Source organism: Podarcis filfolensis, assembly GCF_964270895.1.
Source record: "Podarcis filfolensis genome assembly, chromosome: 2".
Taxonomy (NCBI): Eukaryota; Metazoa; Chordata; class Lepidosauria; order Squamata; family Lacertidae; genus Podarcis; species Podarcis filfolensis.
Genome location: NC_139605.1, coordinates 48,423,943 through 48,445,825, shown reverse-complemented (window position 1 = coordinate 48,445,825; position 21,883 = coordinate 48,423,943). Strand labels below are relative to the sequence as shown.

Sequence of the window (21,883 nt, the reverse complement as noted above, 5' to 3'; positions counted from 1 at the left end):
CCGTCTCTCTCCATAAAGGCTGCAAAACTGCACAAGCCTGCAGAGCAACACACATGCATGAGCAGGAAACAGCTGCTTAAAGCAGAACTGCAGCCCCTTCTTCATTTTTTAAGGAAGTGCAGTGGGGAAGCCTGGAGTGACCATGGGGTGGGGGTGGAAGCCAAGATCCCTGCAACCTTAATATCTCAGTTCCTCCTTCCTCTCCTTCAGCCACTGTGTGTGTGTGTGTGTGTGTGTGTGTGTGTGTGTGTGTGTGTTTTGAAAGCATGGTGTTTTAATAAAATAAACCCCCAACTCCAATCTGCCAGAACCTGAAGGATCAGCAGCTTCATGCAACAACCAATAACAACAGAATCATAGAGATAGAGATGATGAAGAAAGGGGGGATGTTAAAAATGTTTTTAATTTTATTTTGGGGGGCAGGGATCCACCCTTCCACCCAACATTGTCTTTTTCAGAAAACAAACCAAGCCAAACTTTTATTCTTTTTGCAAGCTGCTAGGAATTGGCAAATTGACTGTCCAGGGAGGCTATGGACTCTCCTTCATTGAAGGTTTTTTGGCATCTGCCAGGGATGCTTGAGTGGAGATTCCTGCCTTGCAGGCAGTTGGACTAGATGACCCTTGGGGTCCTCAACTCTACATACAGCCCTTTTTCCCAATGAATAATTTTCTGCATGCCACTGTTCCCCACTCTTCGAGGGGCAGCTAGCAGCATTCTGTAGACAGAAAGGGCTGTTAAGTCTTCAGAAGGCAGAGCCTGGATCAAGTCCTCATATTCATAAGAACTCACCCTGACCCAACTTGAGAGAGCAACACACTAGACTTTAGAGTTTGATATGATATGGAGTGCATATCTACTTGTGGGGCCACCAATGGCTGGTGTACTGGGATCTTCAATAATTTGTCAATTTGTTCAATTATTTGAAATACTTATATCCCACTTTATACGCCAAAGAGGCTTACAAGAGATTTGCACAGTACAATCACATTCAAGTGTTAGCATCAGGAACAGATATAATGCTGTCCATATAGTACCTAGGTTACACAGCATTTCCTATCCTTGTTCTTGGTCCTGCCTGACCACTAGGTAGCAACTCTTCTGAGACAAGGGAGTGAGACTGAGAAGATAGAAATTGCTCAGCTCATGATGAAGGCAAGTCTTCCCTTGCTGGCAGCGGCCACAACTGCGCCTATAGATTTAAAGCAGGAGCATACCACTTAAAACAGCCATAGCCTATTGATATCAGATAGATGCCTTCATTGTACTCTTTTTGGCACCTGCTAAGCACACTTTTGTTTAGGCAAGCCAGATTTTTAGAAAGTTGGCATAGTTTTTTGTTATTTTAACTTTTTGCAAATTTTAAAATATTGTTGTTAATCCTCCTTGCTGATATTGTTTTTGTTTCACATTTTTTGCAAACTGCTTTGAGGGTGTGTTTTTTTACAATCAAGTGGTGGATAAATTTTATGAAATAAATAAAAAATCTTCCCCTAAAGAAGTGTAATTTGTTAAAGATTTGTTAGGAGCCCCTATTTCCTTCAGAGACCTACAATCTTCAGAAGAAGAGAAAGAAGAAGAGTTTGGATTTGATCTCCCGCTTTATCACTACCTGAAGGAGTCTCAAAGCGGCTAACATTCTCCTTTCCCTTCCTCCCCCACAACAAACACTCTGTGAGGTGAGTGGGGCTGAGAGACTTCAAAGAAGTGTGGCTAGCCCAAGGTCACCCAGCAGCTGCATGTGGAGGAGCGGGGAAGCGAACTCAGTTCCCCAGATTAGAGTGGTTTAATGGTCAAGTCCTCTTCCTAGGGAAACTCTTGTAAATCTTTGAGGGAAATATGGGTCTCCTCTCAACTCTCAGTGCACTTAACTTCAGTCCCCAGGATTCTCTGCAGGAAGCCATGACTGCTTAAAACTACTTTAAACGTATAGTGCAGATGGGGATTGGAGTCTGTGCTGATTTATAATATAGCAGTGAACAGATCAACAAAAGCCTAATGTCTTGCCAATAGGTGCGCTCCCCCTGCACTCCTCTTCCTCCGCCAGTGCCCATAGGCACCTGAGAGTTAGGAAGCTGGCCTAGACAAGTTTTTGGGCAGACATAGCAAGGCTCTTCTTAACAGAAAAGTGTTTCGTTCTGTAACATTCACAATACAATTCCTCCAAAATGTACTTCTGCATTTGCCTGCATGGGCAGAAGAAATCTTCCTCTTAACTAAAATTCTAAGATTAGAATGTTTACATTTACAAACTCCTTTAAAAAAAACAAAAACGAATTGCATGACTTTGGGAGCATTAGATAGAACTGAGGCAACTTGTATTTATTAGTTGGTGGTGGCGGTAGTTTTTTTTTTTAACACACTCGCAAAGTGATTTCACATGATTTGGCTTCTTTTCATCAGCATATTACTTGTCTGTTACCTGATGCTCCAACTCATCCATAATAATGGCTGCATGCCATGGCCAATCACTCTTCAGTGCATTGGCATAATTCTATGTGTGATGAGGAAAGGCACTGTACAGATGGAGCAGAGGCAATATATTTTTTCTTACACGTTTCTCTCAGTTGGTCTTGGATCTTCATGTAGTGTGAGAAACCTGTTGGGAAGTAGGCTTGTTTGGCTCACAGCAACCATTTTAGGAAGTCTGAGCTTTGATTAATTGGATTGCAGTGTCCTTCAACCCAGCTTTATATTTTCGCTCTAATAGCAGTTACTGAATTCTAATTGCCAAGGACCTTTTGTCTTTTTTTCTTGTCTTTCCTAGAAAGCCTGTCCACTGTGAATGAGGGTTTAAGGTCTTGATTAATAACGCATAAGGTTATAACTGTCTAGGTGTATTGCCACCCTGGGTTTCTTTAGGAGGAAAAGGGGACTATAAAATATATAAATACATATAGATATACGTAAGGTGTTGAGAATTAACAGCAGAATTTTCTTTTTATCTGCTAAAATAAGTCTGACTGAGGTAAGCATGTACTGGATTGAAAACTTAAATAACTTACATGTAAAGATGAGGCAATTATGAGTCATCAATTTCTTTTAGTAAACAATTATGTATCATAGGGATGTTTGGGTTGTTAGTTTGGTCGCCACAAGTGCTAACAGCACCATTTCAGTGTAAAAGTGAAAGTGTTCTTCTGTCCATTCTGTAGACTCTCCCAATTAATTGTTCATGCAGCTTCCAAAATTTAAACTGTGTGTAGTTAAACTGCCCCCTGGTGCTCTTTAGTCCATGGTCCTGCCCGTCATACTGAGGATGGAGAAAACCTTTCAGGGCAAGTGTCTTTATAAGCTGTGATTCTCTGAATTATTAAGTACCTTTGCTTTGGGACATGAAGAGAGAAAAAGTGGAGCATAGCACTCAATTCTGGGGTGTGAAAATTGGGGCCCCCAAATGTGGAATGGACCAATGGCCTCCATGGGATTGCAAGACTTTTGCACATGACAGCTAGGAGAAAGAAAGTAAGGGCTCATAGTCTCTTCAAAATTGCAGAATACAGTCAAGGTTTTTTAATCTAGCCTGTTTTCATTGTAATACCTCTGTACTATTTTCCCAAGAAACTCAGGACTGCACACACTGGGTTACCCATTTAATTCTCTCATTCAGCAGTGAGGTATGTCAGACTGCAAGTCTGTGTAAGTCTTGTGTTGCTTTCTTCAGTCCAATGAAGGCTTGTTACCTGTACTTTTAAACCAAACTGTTACAGAGTGAAAAAACACACATCATATTTGCCACCATTCTTCCTTTGATGGATAATAAGAACCTTGTTTCATAAAGTTTTGTGGTGCTGGATTTGAAGAGCGGTTCCTTGAGACCATACTTGTCCTATGATATTTTTGTAAGGTCAACAAAAGTGCTTTGTACAATATGCTGCCGCCTTTAGTTTGCTTTGTCTTCATTTTATGAGTGAAGAATTCACCTTCACACTGTTTTGAAGATCTCATTAGCAAAAAGTTTAAAGAGAAAACAGGGTAACATTTTCACAAACATCATGCCCTCTATACTGAGGAATCGGTAAGTTTGAGCTGTCAGCCAGAGTATTATTTTTTCCCCCCTAATTCACATTCCACTGCAGTTATAATTAAAAAGAATATTAATCTGCACAAAGTACATGTACTTCAACACCCTTATTACTGCAGAACTTTGCAATAATTATGGAGTAACTTTAATCAGAAACTCTATGTTAATCCATGCTGGTGCAGCTCATTAAAATAATATGAACATGCAGTCTTTGAAAGTTCACAGTACATTTGTATTTGTGTTGCTTTGTTCTGTTTGCAAAATGAAGCTACTCTACCTTATAGGTACAATGCTGTCCTGTGCAATAAATAAACCGTTTTTCCCAATACGGTATCTGGCAAAGAGCTACACAGCTGGAGTCTGTTCCTTCCCTTTCTTGTCTTACATAACAAAATGTACAAGTAGGTTCAGTTCCTCTGTTTGTTTCCGTCTTACAAAATTTATCTACCTACCTATCTCTGAACAGGCTCCCCCAACACTTGTCTCATATCCCTGTATTTGATGCAAGATAATTTGTTTTTAAAAACTCACATTAAATGCTGAAAATTATTTTCTTTTTAACTTCTCCCCTCCTCCAATCCAAAATTAGATTTGAAGCTTAGAAAGTACATACCAAACAGTAGGACAGATGGCTGCTGCTTCAACAATCCTGGAAACATTTCATAGGGAAAACCAACAAATGTAATCTGTGTGCCATCAATAATTCCTTACCAATTGTCTTCTGTATAACCATACAGTGTAGATAGTTATGTTGGGAGAGACAGAAAAACCTGCAGATGTAATCAATCAGAATTTGGGCCAAAATATTAGGAGCCATGTTTACAACAACTAGCAGTAATTCTAAGCTACTGATTTTGAAATAAGTTCAGCTTAAGACCTTTTATATGATATGTAGACATCCAAGCTGAGTCTTTCTCTGGTGTAGGATGGTGGTAATGTTGACACCTCTCTGCCATTAGTAATAAATATCATGCATTGTGTGTGGTGATACACTGCCACAAAATTCAGTAGAACCTAATGATCTGCTGGTGAAGTAAGTGTATGCCCCTAACTGTGGTGCTTGAAAAATCAGTCCCTTTTCATTTGGAAACTATTACTGAATGATACGCTCTCGGGTTATCTAACCATCATATTATTGCCCTACTGCATAAGGAAAACAGACTTTCTTAGTCCATGAGGTCCACACTATGTATCTATGCTACCTATAAAACCACTGAGCAAGTAAAAAAGCCACTGCTTCAGACATTTACTCCCTACTTCTCATAGTCACCCATTCCATTCTCTGTCTCTGAAAGATTCTCCCATCATCAGTCAGGAAGGATCAAGAGAAGCAAGAGGACTAAATAAGATTTTAATCTGTGACTAAACTAATAGCTCCTTAAAACCCTGCAGACCATTTGCCCTTCAAGTTCTCTCTAATGTCTTGGAGAACATTTTTCAAAGTCCCTGATTGCCAGAAGCATCCTTGATTGGAACCTAATGCTAAACTATCACTTTGTCCCTCATCACTTTTCCACCATTACCAGTTTTCAGTTTTTCTCTCTCTCATTGCTCCTGGCTGCTAGGGGGTGGTGTGGTAAAAATCCTTCAAATGTTTTCCTACTGTGTATTGGGGAGGCATATCTTGTTGCCAACAGAACATTCTTGTTTTGCAATAGACATTTATTCTAGTTCCATAAAGCCCCATAGACCAGGCATGGGTGCCTACGAACCTGTCATTCCTCCATAGTTGATTTCATCTAGCTCACAGATCCCCATAAATTGCCTTATTTCATCTTCAGAGAATGCATGAGTGGAAGACTGGTATTGCACCCACTAGAAGCACCCCTAAATACCAATGCAGTCACTCCCCATGCCCACAGCAGCTACAAATTCAGCATCAGAGTCAAATGTCAGTCATGGAAATGTAAAGTTAATTATGGTGTGGATCACTGTGGCCAAAGCTCTAAGAATGGCCTTAGCTGCTGAACTAGCTGAAGCTAGAGAAAGGTGCTCCATGTCACTAGGGCTATCTGGGCCCCTAGTGACAGCTGAGTCGAGGCAATACTTCCATCTCTCTTGGAGCCAAACTGGATATGATCTAAACTGTATTAATACAATTACTGCATTTTTAAAAAAATGTTAAGTAACAGTATTGGAAAGCCTGAAAAGTCATGTCCCCACAACATGATTAAAATACCTCCCAAACATGCCCCTTTGAAGTGGAAGGGAACAGAGCTTCCAGTTGCCTCCAACGAGGGTGGGAGGCAATTGTGACTAAATTCTCTAGTCTGCATTTTCCACAATAAAATCGATGTTTTGAACCAGTTTGGCATCCATAGTAGTAGCTGCAGCAACATCTTATTCGCCCAAAGCCAATCTGGGTTTCAGTAATAGTAATGTTCTTGTTTTTAAAATGTGGATTACGAGTTGCAAGATCATAATTTTTTAAGGAAAGCACTCCTGGTCAGAGGTTGAAAAAGCGAGTGCTAATATTACATTAACAGAGCTGTTTATTTGAAGCGTAACTTTGCTTCAGTATGATTTAGATTCTTCCAGAGAAGCCTATTAACCTTCTCTTTTGGTCCCCTGGCACAATTCTGCCAAGGTTATTCCTTTACTTGCAGTCTTTTGTGAAATGAAATGTACTCTGTGCCCTGTTGCTGCCTAATCTTTTTCGGACATGAGGGATTCATTCTTGAGATGCTTATTGGGAGCTTTTGTGTAATGGGGTTCTGTAGGAAACAGCGAGTTTAAAATAAAATGAGCATCTCCAGCAACTTTGCATTTGAAAAGCAATATAGTTGGAAAAGTTAGAGTGGAAAAACTATTGTTATACCAAGCTGAAGCATTGTCATCTTTAGCCAAGCGGCCCGGGAACAAAGATGCTACATTCACCCTGGCTGCAGGCCAGTATTTCCCTGGTTTTGTATGGATGGAAATTGGAAGCATACCTTACTACTGCACCAGAGAATGTTAGAAGTTCCCAATCTCCTCCTACGACAATGTGCAGGCATCCTCTTAGCCATCGTGAAGTAGACCCATTAATATTTTCATCAGCTTTCCTGCCCTCATCTTTGCCCAACCAATAAGAGATCAAGAATAAGTCTGTGCTTTCTGGGCAATGGATGATGCTTCTGGGATTCTCTGAGGATTAAAGGAGGATTACAGTGATAGTATGAGTTATATCAGGGAACCCCAGTGTGGTCTGGCTTCCTCCCTTAGGATATTGTTGCTCTCTTACATTGACAGAAAGAAGGACAAATATGGCATGGGGCCATATTCTTTCCACTGGGCATAGCCAGCTTCAATTCTTGCAGAACACAGAGATCCCTTAGCACAGGGGTCAGCAAACTTTTTCAGCAGGGGGCCGGTCCACTGTCCCTCAGACCTTGGGGGGGGCGGACTATATTGGGGGGGGGGGGAATGAACAAATTCCTATGCCCCACAAATAACCCAGAGATGCATTCTAAATAAAAGCACATATTCTACTCATGTAAAAACACCAGGCAGGCCCCACAAATAACCCAGAGATGCATTTTAAATAAAAGAGCACATTCTACTTATATAAAAACACACTGATTCCTGGACCATCCATGGGCTGGATTAGGAGGCGATTGGGCCGGATCTGGCCCCCAGGCCTTAGGTTGCCTACCCATGCCTTAGCACATAGTTCGGGAATCACCTCTGCAATTGTAATTTCTATATAACATTTACAGGGGCATAGATTTTGTCTTCATTGTTCTGATGTTTGTCCTATAAATGTTTGTCAAACCTGGTTACAGCTGCTTCCTTAATTGGTGCTTTCTAGAAAGAACACTGTCCCAAGCAAGGAAATGACTGTCATTTAGAATGTGTTGATTTATACGTATTCTCCTAGGATTCTCCTCCCTTAAGTGTATTCTCCTCCCTTAAGTGCCTTCAGTCTATTGAATCACATGTTCTGTCGCATATGGACCATTTCCTGAAGTCAGATTATACCTCAAGCAGTATGTCTGCATCTGGGTAGTTAACAGTAGTTTAAAGAAGGGGACAGCATGGGTATTTTAATTTGGAGACCAATTGGATGGGGTATGTTGATTTCAAAATACGTTATTTTACAAGTATGCTAACCACATAGCAGCTTTGGTTTCCTTTAGTAAAGTCCGTGTAGGCCAGATTCTCAGGTTTTCAAAGATGCCTGTGCTTAGACCATACAGGAAAATTCAATCGGCCTTAGTTTATAACCTTTATACACACTTTCAAGAACACTGAGATCCAGTTCTGACCTCACTGTGAGAACTGATGTTACAGGGAACCAGGCAGAGGGCCTTCTTGGTAGTGGCGCCTGCCCTGTGGAACTCCCTCCCATCATATGTCAAGAAAATAAACAACTATATGACTGAGGCATCTGATCAAGGCCTGTATTTTAAAATGAGTTTAAAGATTTGCAAATGTTTTATGCCAGGCAGAAAACCAGCTGGCTAAGGACTTTGGCAGATGTTTGTCCTCCTGGACAAGGGCCCCCCTGATTTATAGCAGGAACCAAAATTCTCAAAGTTGTAAAAGGGAATTATAGGCTGGGAGCAAAGGTTACACTGACCCTACATATTACAGAATAAAATCAAGCTGCAAAAACACTAATTAAGAGTTAGTAAATAGTAGGATTTATTGTTTAACAGAAAATAATACCATGTGCCTCCCATTAGAGACTAGCCACATTTTCCTAAGGTTAAAGGGCAAGAGCTAATGGGAAAAGCAGCTGGCTGGGAAAGGGGGGTGTAAACTGAAGAGTTTTACTTTGCAAAGGCCTTTTCTTCTAAAAAGCTATCTATGTTAATGTATGAGATTTGTTGGCTTAAATGTAATTATGCAAAGGATTTAGAAAGTAAGAAATGTTAGATTCTTATTTCATTGATGGTGTGTGAGAATGTGAACCCAAGATCTCTGTTTAAACAAAATGTAAGACCCTGAGCCATCTGTTTTAGCCATCTATTTTGGAATGGAGGGGCAACAAGGGCAAAAGGTGATCTGGTAATTAAGGTGCCTTGTCGAGGCAAATGTAAGATATATGGCTACTTGTTTGCCATTTATGGATAGAAGGAAATATAGCTCTTTGTCTCCCATAAAAGGTAATAGGAAATGGGTGTATCTTTTATGATTGGTTCTAGCAAACAGCCAACAGGAATTTCAACCAGGCTGATTGGACAGAGGCAGCCAAAGGAGGAGCAAGGGGGCTGGGTTGAGGAAATATAAGTGCTGGCCATCAGGGCTGGAGCATGGGCAGAGCTTTGGTAACCATATACTACTGTGCCTATTATTTATTTGTCTGACAAATAAATTATTATTTTAATTTCTCTATTGCTGCGTTGAATATTTCATTCCAGCTAAGCGTTAACCACAAGCAGGGTGCTACATGACTTTTAGAAGACATCGGAAGGCAGCTCTGTATAGGGAAGTTCTTAACATTTGATGTTTTATTGTGCTTTTAATAATTTATTGGGAACCACCCACAGTGGCTGGGGCAACCGAGTTGGATGCATGTCAAATCATTATCATTTGATGCAGACACCTTGTGTTGATAAAACATTTTGCCCAAGGCCTCTCTATCAGACCACTTGGACTCTCCGTAAACCCCGCCCCTCCCCAGCCCACAGTGTGGGTGGTTTTCCTGCACAGGGTTACCAAGCCGAGGTGGCACAAAATTGAGAAAATCTATAATTGAGAAGATCCATTTTGGGGCACCAAATTTTGGCCTCACTCACATTACCAAAGTTTGCCCCTGCCAGGACGCTTTCACCTCTCCTGCACTCTGCCTGACTGGAATGTGTCCTTGAACCATGATAACTCCTCTTGATTTCCTTTCCCCCTCTGACCATTGGCATTTGATGCCACCAAAAGTTTTCTTGCTGGAGAATATAGCTCTCAGGCTGAAATGTTTCTACCTGCTTCCTATTTACTGATTTTTTTGTAGAGTTTACCCTGTTCCCTTGGTTGGTTATTTCATAAAAGTCACTTTAGTATTTTTTTCCATAAAGCAGAAACAATTTATTCATGCTGCTTAGTACTTTGAACAGTCACCCTGGAGCACTTAGCAGAAAGTGCAGGCTTACTTGGTTGCTTGAAAATCTACTGCTGTATACTCCTGAAGCCAAAGGTTTTGTTCATGAACTTTGTGCACATTCATAAATTGTGCATAGTGGGTTTTTTTCCTTCTTCCCCAGAGTTGTGAATCAGTTCTGGAAAGCATAAAAACCTTCTCCCAATGTTCATTTATTTCTTTGTACATGAAACTGGATAAAGGAGAAAGCAAATCTAGCTATGAGTGTCCAGTACATTTCTTTAAAAAGAAATAAATATGACTGCCTTTCTCTTGGGCTCAGTGGTATTTTGTGCCAGTTTTCTGTGTTGCAAATCATCAGAACAAGGATTGTTCTGGACTTTTCCACCTAGTGTGGCATTTCTATGTAACTTTTTTTTTTAATATTCTTGCACAGCTCCTGAATCAGTGCTTTTTGGTGCAAGATCATCAACTTTTATGTCAGGTTTAACAAATTGTCTCAGCGTGAGGCTGCTTGCCAAGGAGGTGCCAGATTTATTTTAGAGAGAAATCAATCAGTAATTTTTAGTTCCTCTTATCTCTCTATCTGGGATCATTGCCCCAGCAAGGTCATCAGCTAGGTTACAATTTAGATTGTGTTGATGTTTTGGTTACACCAGATGGCTGGTAAAGTCCACCTTACAGGTGTAAGTTGTAAGTTGTACTGATTCTGTTTCAAGGGCAGTGAGGGTCACACAGGGTGTGCTTATATACACTTGCTGCAGTGATAGTTGGCTCCAGATGTATTGCCTTTGCCTTGCCTTGATGCTGAATCAGAGGTGATGCAGAATGAGGAGAGAGTTCTATGAAATATTTTTCAGGATCCCGATACAAGCAAATCATCTAATAGTCAGATTTCTTTTGGTTAGCGAAAATCATATGTTTACAGAGTTTCTGCTCATTTCCCACTGCAATCCTCAATCCCTACCAACAATAAAATATTAATGTAAGAAAAGAACATTGTGGACCTGACTGATTTAACAGGTCAAATTATGAATATGTCTCAAAGATACTGTACAGAAGCTACTAATTATGCTATATTTGCTAGATGATTAGTAGGGGGTGTGTGTCAAAATTTGTTCAGTGCATCATCAGCAAAGAAGGGTGGAAACTTTAATGCCAAATTGTTCAGTATAGGAACCTTTTGCCAGAATAAATTTGAATATAATATACCTGAAACTGGATTTAGAATCAATATTTTCTAGGCTTCAGAGTGTTTAGTGCTGGATACTTGTAATGATCAATGATCTTATTTTAAATTAACTTTTCACTTCTATGAATTTGGTGTGAGGAAATGCTTTCTTAAATAGTAGAGCTGCATGGATCTCTGATGTAGGTGGTGTATAATAAAAGCACCAGAGAAGAGAGTCTATAGCACAGGGGTCAGCAAACTTTTTCAGCAGGGGGCCAGTCCACTGTCCCTCAGACCTTGTGGGGGGCCGGACTTTTTTATTTTGAAAATAAATAAATGAACAAATTCCTATGCCCCACAAATAACCCAGAGATGCATTTTAAATAAAAGGACACATTCTACTCATGTAAAAACATGCTAATTGAAAACATAAGAGAAGCCCTGCTGGATCCTACCATGCCCAGTATCCTGCTCTCACAGTAACCAAACATATACCTGTGGGAAGCTCACATGCAGGACATGAGTGTAACAACAACCTCCCCACTTGTGTTTCCCAGCAATTCATATTCAGTTACATACTATCTCTGACACTGAAACATAGCTACTGAAAACCTTATCCTCCATTAGTCTAAACCCATACTAAAGCCATCTAATTTGGTCACCATCATGGCATTTTGTGGTAGCAAATTCCATAGTTTAACCATGCACTGTGTGATGAAATACTTGATTTTGTCTGTCCTGAATCTTCTAATATCTTCACTGAATGACCCCAAGTTCTAGCATTATGAGGGAGACTTTTTCTGCACCATGCATATTTTTATACAGGCAAGTTGCACCTTACACTTACTATACTTACACAATTACAGCTATATAAGTGTCGCCAAAAACAAGTGATTTCTTTTAAAAATAATAATGCTGTGGAAATGCCATGTGCAAGGGAAAAGGGGGGCAGGAGAGCGGGGAAAATTCGGGCCAGCAATCCCAGCAGTCTTTGTGGGAGTGTTTGGGCGTGGTTGGGGAATTGATGGAGTGTGAAGAGAGAGCGGAGGAGGAAGCGGAGAACTTTGGAGGTAGTTGGAGAGGGAGAGATTTGCAGAGGAGTTTGGAGAGATATTGGAGGAGGTTGGAGTGTGGAGGAGGTGGTTTGAGATGGTGATCAGAGGAGGCTGGAGGGACTTGCAGAAGAGTTTGGAGAGACCATACAAGGTAATGCTTGATGAGCTCAAGAGACAACAGCGGCAGCTGCCTGTTGGGTTGAAATAACGACAGACAGGTAGCGAGTGTCATCTGGGAGGCATCTCCTGAGCAAGTCTCAAGGAGCCTCTTTTATTTAATATTACAGTATTGCCACATATGTGCTTATTGCTGATTGGTTAACACAAATACAAAGCAAAGGTTGCATTAATCACCAATAGATTAAAGACTGGGAAAGGGAGCACAGAACTAGACAGGCATGAAGACCTCCTAATTAAATTATAACCAATGATTAATATAGTAAGACTTAAAACAATTACTAATGATTGATATAGAAAACTTAAAAGAGCATAATAATCACGTTCTGTAGATGTGATCAACTATGCATTAAGAACGGGTCAAAGTACAATGTTTTCCTGAACTCAATATGAACTGAACATTCTAAGGTGGTGAGTGAATGTCTTAGTATTAGGACGGTTTGTGCAGCATTATGTGCAGGAGCGAAGCTTAAGAGCAAGACTCCCCATCAGGCCACAGTCATGTATAGGATCATAGCATCCAGCATCCCATCAGCTGCCAATCACCATGTTTCTCACAAAAAAGCCACTAGTAGCAGCACCAGATGTGCCCATGCAACCTGCCTCTGGATCTGAACCAGAGCACACCCAAGCACTTCTTTTGGCTATTGGTCAATCACCCTTGTCCTTTTATCATCCCCTGAAGCTTCATCCCGTGATGAAGAGGAGAAGGAAGACTAAGAGCCACATTCATCCCTCATAGTAAGTACAGTAGGGTTTTAAAATGGCTTTTGTAGGTTTCATTCAGGCTTTACACTATTTTCCCTATACACATGATGACCAGGAACATACCGCCCATGTAAGATGTGAGTTACCTGTATATCTCTATTATTACATTTTTTTTCTAAATTAAAAGGGAAATTGCTCCAGCCCTTGATTATTTGGCTTGCCCTTTTAAAAAATATTTTCCAGGTTTGCAATGTGCTGTTGAAGCAAGGCAACCAGAACTGTACGACCAGAACTATACACAGTATTCCAAGTACAGTCTCACCATATATTTGCATAATGACATTATGACATTGGCAGTTTTATATTCAATCCCTTTCTTAATCATCCCCAACACAGAATTCACCCTTTTCACAGCTGCTTGACATTGGTCTAGGTGCATGTGTGGTATGACTTGGCAAAAGGCAGCTTCCTATGTTCCCAAATTATTATGATTATTTGTTAATGGATTTATGTGACAAATTTGTGTACTGCCTCCACCAAATGGTGTTATTTTATTACAGAGATAAATAAAAGTAATATAAAAAGTAAAAAATAATAGTATTAACCTGGCTGATGCAGTTCTTTGCTATTGAAAATGCAGATCTCACAAATGAACATGCACTGGATGCATGCTTGCTCATTCCCCTGGTCTCTACTTGTCCTCCTATGCAGCCATTGGGTAGAATCTGGGACAAGGAAGCAGGGAATGGAGAGAGAGAGAGAGAGAGAGAGAGAGAGAGAGAGAGATAGAGAGATCCTGTATTTCTTTCCATTCACACTGTCCCACCTGCATGACAATATAACACTGCCATCCTGATAGACCTATTAAATCTGTGATCAAAGGATGACCTCCAAACCATCCTAAATATCTTCACAGAAGCTTACAAAAAGTTTGGCCTATCACTCAGCATCCAAAAAAAACCCCAAAGTGCTGCACCAACAAGCACAAAACAATCCCTCTGCAGCGCCACAAATCCAACTCAATGGTGTAACGTTGGAAAGTGTCAATCGCTTCTCCTACCTGGGCAGTTATCTTTCCACAAGGGCCGACACTGATGCTGAAATCCAGCATTGCCTGAGCTCTGATAGTGCAGCTTTCTCCCAACTGAAGCACATTTTCAGGAAAACCAAAATGCTTCTTTACAAAGCTATTGTACTACCAACCTTACTGTATGCTTGTGAAACATGGACAACTTATAAATGCCATCTCCAACTCCTTGAAAGATTCCATTAACGGTGTCTCTGAAAATTTTTGCATATCACTTGGGAAAACAGGCGAACTAATGCCAGTGTACTGGAAGAAGCAAAGATCACCAGTGTTGAAACAATGATTCTTCAACATCAACTTTGTTGGACTGATCATGTTTGGATGCCTGATTATCGTCTTCCAAAGCAACTACTCTATTCTGAACTTAAAAATTAAAAGCGTAATGCTGGTGGTCAACAAAAGAGGTTTAAAGACTCTCTCAAGGCAAATCTTAAAAAATGTAGTATAAACACCAACAACTGGGAAACACTGGCCTGCGAGCGCTCCCATTGGAGAACAGCCTTTACCAAAGGTGTCATGGACTTCAAAGACGCTCGGTCAGCACATTTCTCCCTTTCATCCTAAGAGGAAGGCGTGTTTAGTAAACTGTCACCATGATCATCTCCCACTCGGAAACCTATATCCCCATTGTGGAAGGACGTGTGGATCCAGAATTGGCCTCCACAGTCACTTACTGACTCACTGTTAAGACCGTGTTCATGGAAAACAATCTTACTTGGCTACAAGTGATCACCAAAGAAGATTAAATCTGTGCCAGTCATGAATGACATCATGGAGCTATGCAATTATGCCTTCACCAGGTGACATATCTTATTAGCATTTAAACTGAGAGTATTGGGGGTGGAGACAGGGAAAAAATATTGGCGATCATCTCTTTTCCCAGGAAGTGACAGGCTATTCACTATGGAATCATGACATACACTCATATCCAGCAATCCTGTCTTTCCTTGCTGGCTCCCCAAATGGAATGTGCAGCCGTAACTAGGTCAAGCAGGCCAGGATAATAATAGACATTGGTGAAGTTACAGCAACAAAAATTGTTTTCAGCATAAGATGCTTATTACCGTTCTTATTTCACATCTCTGTTTGGGAAGAAGATGGTTTTAACAAAAAGCAAGCAGATTAATGGACAAATTACACATATTGTTAGCCACATAATGTAGTTTGGCATTACATGCATAATTCGTTCCTGTGTATAATTATTTTAACTAGAGGGAGCACTTACAAAGGGAAGATCAGGACCAGGGCTAGCAAACGGTATGCATGGAGGGGGGTAGCTCTTTCCTACCACACAATGATCCCAATCAAAATGGTACCCCCAGAAGCTGCCCTGGAATAGAGGCTTACCTCCTGCAGCTAAAAGCAAATTTTGGGGGTTGTGGTGTTTTTTGTTGGGACCGTGGTGTGGGTGGGTCATGCAAAAGGGTTAAACTCCTCCTCTCCGTGCACTGTGGTACAGATCCTGAGTGGCCCCCTTGCCACCATGGCTGCTGCTTACAGTTTTAAAAATGATACACACAATGCAAAATATACATTTAACATCACTTGTACTTTAGCCCTAAGCTGATGGTACGACTGGAATTCAAAGTGAAACACCAAAAATCCTTTGCTTCTCTTACTTTCTAAAAAAAATAATCATAATGGAGCTAACATAACAGAATGCATCAAATTCATAGATACTTTAAATATCTCAGGCGCTGCCCATTCAACCCACTCTCTTAGTGCTTAATTTTTAAGATGAATTGTGCTGGAGCTGTCTATAAATATTTCCTCCTTCATGGAAGTCGCCATCCTTAATTGGTGAAAAATACACAGCACTGACAGTAAAACACGCTGCACAAGCTACTCTTTATTATTGCTGCACCCAAGCAACAGAAAGCAAGTTTAGGAGCTTTGTTACTGTAGTGGGAAGATCTGGCACATGTTAAGCTGCCAAGTGTGATTTAGCAGTGTCTGATGGTATTTTTCTGTGACTAATAAGTAATATATTCCTGCCTACTTTCACCCTTGTTAACTTATGGAACATTTGTTCCTGCTTTTAACTGCCAGAGTCTTCAAGCAGTCACAAAATTTGGTCTCAAATACATTTTTTAAAAATGATACATTTTAATGACTACTATGCTGAGCTCTGGGACGCAGGTGGTGCTGTGGGTTAAACCACAGAGCCTAGGACTTGCTGATCAGAAGGTCGGCAGTTCGAATCCCCATGACGGGGTGAGCTCCCGTTGCTCGGTCCCTTCTCCTGCCAACCTAGCAGTTTGAAAACATGTCAAAGTGCAAGTAGATAAATAGGTACGGCTTTTCTGTGCGCTGCTCTGGTTCGCCAGAAGCAGCTTAGTCATGCTGGCCACATGACCCAGCAGCTGTATGCTGGCTCCCTCCGCCAGTAAAGCGAGATGAGTGCCACAACCCCAGAGTCGGCCATGACTGGACCTAATGGTCAGGGGTCCCTTTACCTTTACCTTTACCTTTACCTATGCTGAGCTCTAGGAATACTTGTCTCTCACTGCCACTCTATGTTATCTACACAAGAGTTCTGTAATGTAGGTTAGGCAGAGACCAAGGTCACCCAGTGAACGTCATAGCAGATCTGAATTGGAGTTTTCCCAGTCCTGGACTGACCCTGTAACCACGACAACATACAGACTCTCAGTTGACCGGTTCTCACATTGCTAGTTAATAGAGAAAGTAGCTAATTTGGGCTGGTGTTATGGCACTTGGGGTCACTGCATCCCCCAGTGACATGCAACATGCGGGAGTATCATGAGGCTTCATCTTGCTTTCCCCTTTTATCTGACTTTAGTTGCATGGATAGATGCTTGTGGTTCTGTGTCAAGATAAATGCCTGCTCCTAAATAAACTTTAGGAATAATGTTACAGCAATGCATGATGACCTGCCTTACTGCGTCCAAATAGTAGTGACATTTCTCCTGGACATGCAATATTGCTAGGTCTTGCTTCAAACACCACGTTTAGAGCAAAGGGATGCTAGGGCCTAATATGTACCCTGAGAGCTGCCTAAAAGCAGCACCCTGTGACTACTACTCCCAGGCACAGGTGCTGCCTACGTAACATGAGGGGATAGCGCTCTCTCTGTACATGCTCAGAGGAACCCTCGTTGCTACTTCGAAGCCTTGGGATTGGGTGCTGGGTGCTAAACTCCGACCAGCCCTCGCTTGCTGCTTCTGTTTCCCCAACCACCTGAGCCTCTTCCCGCCTCAACAGGAGGAGGAGGCTGCCCGAGGAAACCCCGAGGAGAGCGCGAGCCCGCTCGTTTCGCGGCAGGGTTCCCTTCCCCCTCCCCCGCCCGCCCTCCCTCCCTCCGTCCCGGCTTTTCCACACAGCCCAAGACTGGCGGAGGGAATGCCAGAGCGCAGGAAGACGAGCGCGGCAGCAGGGGGAGAGCTTGGAGCAGCAGCAAAAGCGCCGCGCGCGCGGTTGGTGGAATCCCCGCGCGCTGCCGCTGCCTGTGAGGAAAAGAGCGGCTCCCTTTTATCCTCTCTGAGGTGACTTAGCAACAGCTGCTGCTGCAGCAGCAAGCAAGCATCCGCGCGCCCTCCCGCCTCAGCTAGTCAGCGCCAGCAGCGGCGGCTTGACTTCTGAGGCGCGCTTTCTCTCCTCAGTCGCCACCTCAGGTAAGACGAAGGGAACTTCCCGCGCTGCCTCTGTCTGTTCGTCACGCTGTGAAGCACTCTTTTCTTTCTTTCTTTTAATGGTGTGTGTGCTTTCATTATGTTTGTGTGTTGTTCTCCAACGGGACCTCTTTCTCCAGTCTCCTATCCTCCTGTTGCAGGTGCTTCTGGATGGCGCCTTCTTTTTGCCGCAGGTTTTTCCGCCCCCCCAACCCCCGAAAGGTGCTCTTGCCTGGCTTTGTCGTAAGGTGACCTTGAGCTGCTAGGTGGGCTTTTCAGGCGGCGGGGCCGGGATTCGCAGTGCGACTCTGGCGGGGTGGCCCGGCCAAGTGAAGGGCACAGGGGAAGGACTTCGGACTTGGTCCGGGGAGGCTGGAGGGGAGGCGAAGATGCCTGGAAAGGGCGCTCTGGACCAGCCTGCAGCCAGCACGTCCCGAGCTCTGCTGGGAAGCTGCTCTCTGGGAGACCCAGGCTGTTCTCCTCAGGATGCTGACCTGGGGCTGGGGCTCCTCAGAAACCAGTGGGGCTTGCTTCTGAATAAGCAGGAATAGGACTGAAGGGTGGAAACCTCTGAAGTCTAGGGATGGACCTGGGGAGATGTGGTTAAATTTATGCAACAAATGTGTGTGTGTGTGTGTGTGTGTGTGTGTGTATTTAAAGGAAAAAGCCAAGCGCCTCATAACATGTTGCACAAGGAGAAATGGTAAGGGACCTTTCATGTCATTGGGCGACTGGAACAATATTCCGCTGTGGAAACTCTGGAAGGGCAAGGATGCAATTCCCCTTGAGAAAATGCCTTTGGATGGATACACCAGGAGAGCTGTAGCTAATTCAAGGCTGCCCTTAATTTTATAAGCACCAACTGGGTTGATAATGGCAGGGTTCTTCTAGGGAAGGGAATTTCCAGATGGCAACATCTCCCGGCCCGGTTTTTGAATGGATTGTTGTTACTTTAAGGCAATTTGTGAGCCTGGCAAATAAAGGCATTTCAGGAGCTTAACCTTAGTAGCTGATCAAGCGGCATTAGAGCAAAACAATTTAGAAATATTTTTAAAGAATCGTTAAGAGTTTTACAGGCTGCCATTCTTCGATGAGAGTAAGAGAAGCAAGCGCGCAGTTATTGCAGGCTGGGACTATCTCTTGCTCGCAAGGTCAAGAAGAAAGTAAAACTTTGTCATGGAAACATAATGTTCTGTTCCCTGTTTCTCAGTGCAACTGTATGCAATAAACGAAGAATGTAAAAGTGGCTAATGAGGCATCAAAACAGTGTATTGCATTACAGCTTAGTTCACTTCTGCAGTAAGTAAACCTGGCGCTGCCTTTCAGTGTGGTACAGTAGACCAGGGTGAGCTCATTTCAAATCTCTCTATCCAGCCAGAAAACTCTTCAAGTGACCTCTCTCTTTCTCTCATCTACCTCACAGGGCTGTTGTGAGGATAAAATTAATTTGAATTACTTGGAGGATGTGGGAATGGTTTTGTAAGCAAATTGTATGGAAGAGTATTGGCTTGCATTGACAAATCAGTAACCAAATTGGAAATCCACAGATTTTCTCACCTTTTCCATTGGCACATCTTATTCTTTGTGACTCCGTGTTCAAAATACTGCTCTGTCAATAAAGGAATGTCTTTTAATGGATATTGCACTTTGGAAAGAACTGTGATAATACTTGCCTTGTATAGAAAAATTGTAATAAAAGCGTACTTTTTAATTAGTAGTTGCAGAACTGGAACTGTTGTTTTCCCATCCATTATATGCATATAATGTATATTCTCATTTTGAGAAATGAGTGGATTGCATTTAGGAATTCCTCTCCTTAATGCAGTATTTGGTTTTCAATATATAAATATACTGTATAGATATCAATACTTAAAAGTTTTATTTTAAAGCCCTGTATGAATTACTCTTTACATGCAGTTTATAAAGGACTACATCTAGGCTATCCATTATTTTTGAATTCTAGTAAAATATCTTGCTGGAACTAACACTCACTACCTGAGCTTCATTTTTAAAGGATAGTATTCATTCAAGAATAATCTGTGGAAATGTGTACTTTTATACAAAACCTGGCCTAACTTCTCTAGGCTCCATTGGAAGAATGTGGTATCTATGTGTAGAAGTACTACCAGTTCCCTTTCCCCTCTAGCTACACAATGACTAGTCCTTCTGAAGGAAGGATGGCTGCTTAAGATGGTGACAGGAACATAGGAAGCTGCCTTATACTATATCAGACCAATGGTCCATCTAGCTCAGTATTGTCTACAGTTACATAGGATCATAGAATTGTAGAGTTGAAAGGGATGACCCTGATGGTCATCTCGTCCAACCCACTGCAATGCAGGAATCTCAACTAGCTCATGGATTTCAGCTGGAGTCTCTTTCCTAGTCCTGCCTGGAGATGCCAGGAATTGAATCTGTGACCTACTTGCAAAGTAGATTCTCTACTACTGAGCTATGTCCCCTCCCTTCCCTGCTCCATCCTGCCTAGGGAGCAAATGATGTCTAGAGATAGTTGGCCCCTCTTTCACTGAGCTGAAACAAGGGCTGAACATAGACAATCAACTTACAACTTCAGATATATGGAGAAGTGTGCACATTTCCTAACTGTATTTATAGCCATACGGGCAACAATTAATAATTTTGAACTATTTTGTGGTTTCTATTGTTTCTGACTAGTTGTGTTCATCTCTTGCTATGATGTAAAGGTATTACATACATTTTGTCACTACTTTAAGTTTTCCTGTTAATGGAAGTATGGTCTTAAAAGTCCACTGATAATGTTGTATGTATCATATTCTAATTCCTTTATGCAATATTTATAGTTTTCTTTCTTATGCACAACTGGATGTGGCATTGTTTTTTTTATCAGTCATGCCTCTTCTATGCACATGTGCTCACTACTCCAACAAGAGGAAGAAGAGAACCCCTCCCCTGCAAATTCCATTACATATTAAAATCAAGATTAATAACTGATTTACGTGCCCTTATTATAAAACAGAATAACTAATGGGACTTCATAGATCACAATATAGGGTTGTATCCAATGAGATAATTGCATTTGGGTGTGTTTGTGGAGTGGACTAAGAGAGAAAGTTCTGTTGTGCTCTCAGAAGTTGTTACATGTGCACAGTTATTTAGTTATTTAGTATCCAAATATGCTAACACAGAAATAAAAGGTAACAAAACCAGAATATCTCACAAACGTTGTGTGTGTGTAAAGATACACAAAACATGATATTGTGAAATTTGAAAAGAATGGGAAAAAGCAGGGAAGATTGCTTAAAATGTTCTTCTTTCCAGTCATGAAATTCTGTAGCCTGGAGGAATATCTTCAGTGTTGTTATTCATGGATCACTAATACAGACCATACAAACTTTACCAAAATTTAGAATGCATTGCAGAAAAACAACAATAATCACCTAACCTTTATCTTAGTACCAATAACCAAGCATTTACATGGTAGAAAATCCTATTACATGGTTAGCCAGTCCATCTATACTGTCACCAAATATCTGTCCATTTCAAATTATGGTGAATTTTCAAAATTTGAAAATTAGATTTTGTAAGTTGACATCAACATTCAATTCCTGAATTTCAGAAAAAAAAGACACCAATGTTCAAAATCTGCCTGTTTTGCTTAGTTCAATGAGTAAATGTCATATAGAAAATTTACTAAATTATTTTGCAAGTCATCTATCTTATACTCTCACATATTGATTGCTGTTGCATGTCATATGTCAGATAGTGTAAAATCTGGGCAACTACACATTAGATACTGACAAATGTTAACTGTGACTGCAGGCCAGCTGTCAAACACTGCCAAAACTTACTGCTACATGTTAGATTTCTTTCAAATGTGATTGCTGGTGACTGCTACCTAAAAAGATTGGACTAGATTGCAGAAATCTTTAGGTGGGAAATGATGGTGTGGAATAATTGAAAACTGGAGAATATTCGTCACTGCAATTAATCAGAGGAGAACTTTGAAATTTGTTCGTTTTTAAATAGTT

The 21,883-nt window shown here is 41.4% G+C and overlaps 1 protein-coding gene and 1 long non-coding RNA gene across 13 annotated transcripts in view; one reads left to right on the top strand and one right to left on the bottom strand.

Moving 5' to 3' along the window:
* Positions 1-21,883, bottom strand: part of LOC310757877 — a 518,075-nt gene that overhangs the window by 111,923 nt on the left and 384,269 nt on the right. The gene's annotated exons all lie outside the window — the stretch shown is intronic.
* The window catches only part of ATP2B2 (ATPase plasma membrane Ca2+ transporting 2), a 353,226-nt gene continuing 348,943 nt past the window's right edge, over positions 17,601-21,883 (top strand). For 5 of the 12 annotated variants that reach the window (XM_083603266.1, XM_083603264.1, XM_083603277.1 and 2 more), the window contains exon 1: positions 17,750-17,876. The gene's annotated coding sequence lies outside the window, so the exon portion shown is untranslated. Of the gene's footprint in view, positions 17,877-21,883 lie in introns of all 12 variants that reach the window. The other 7 variants (XR_014545439.1, XM_083603278.1, XM_083603265.1 and 4 more) reach the window with 3 other exon arrangements.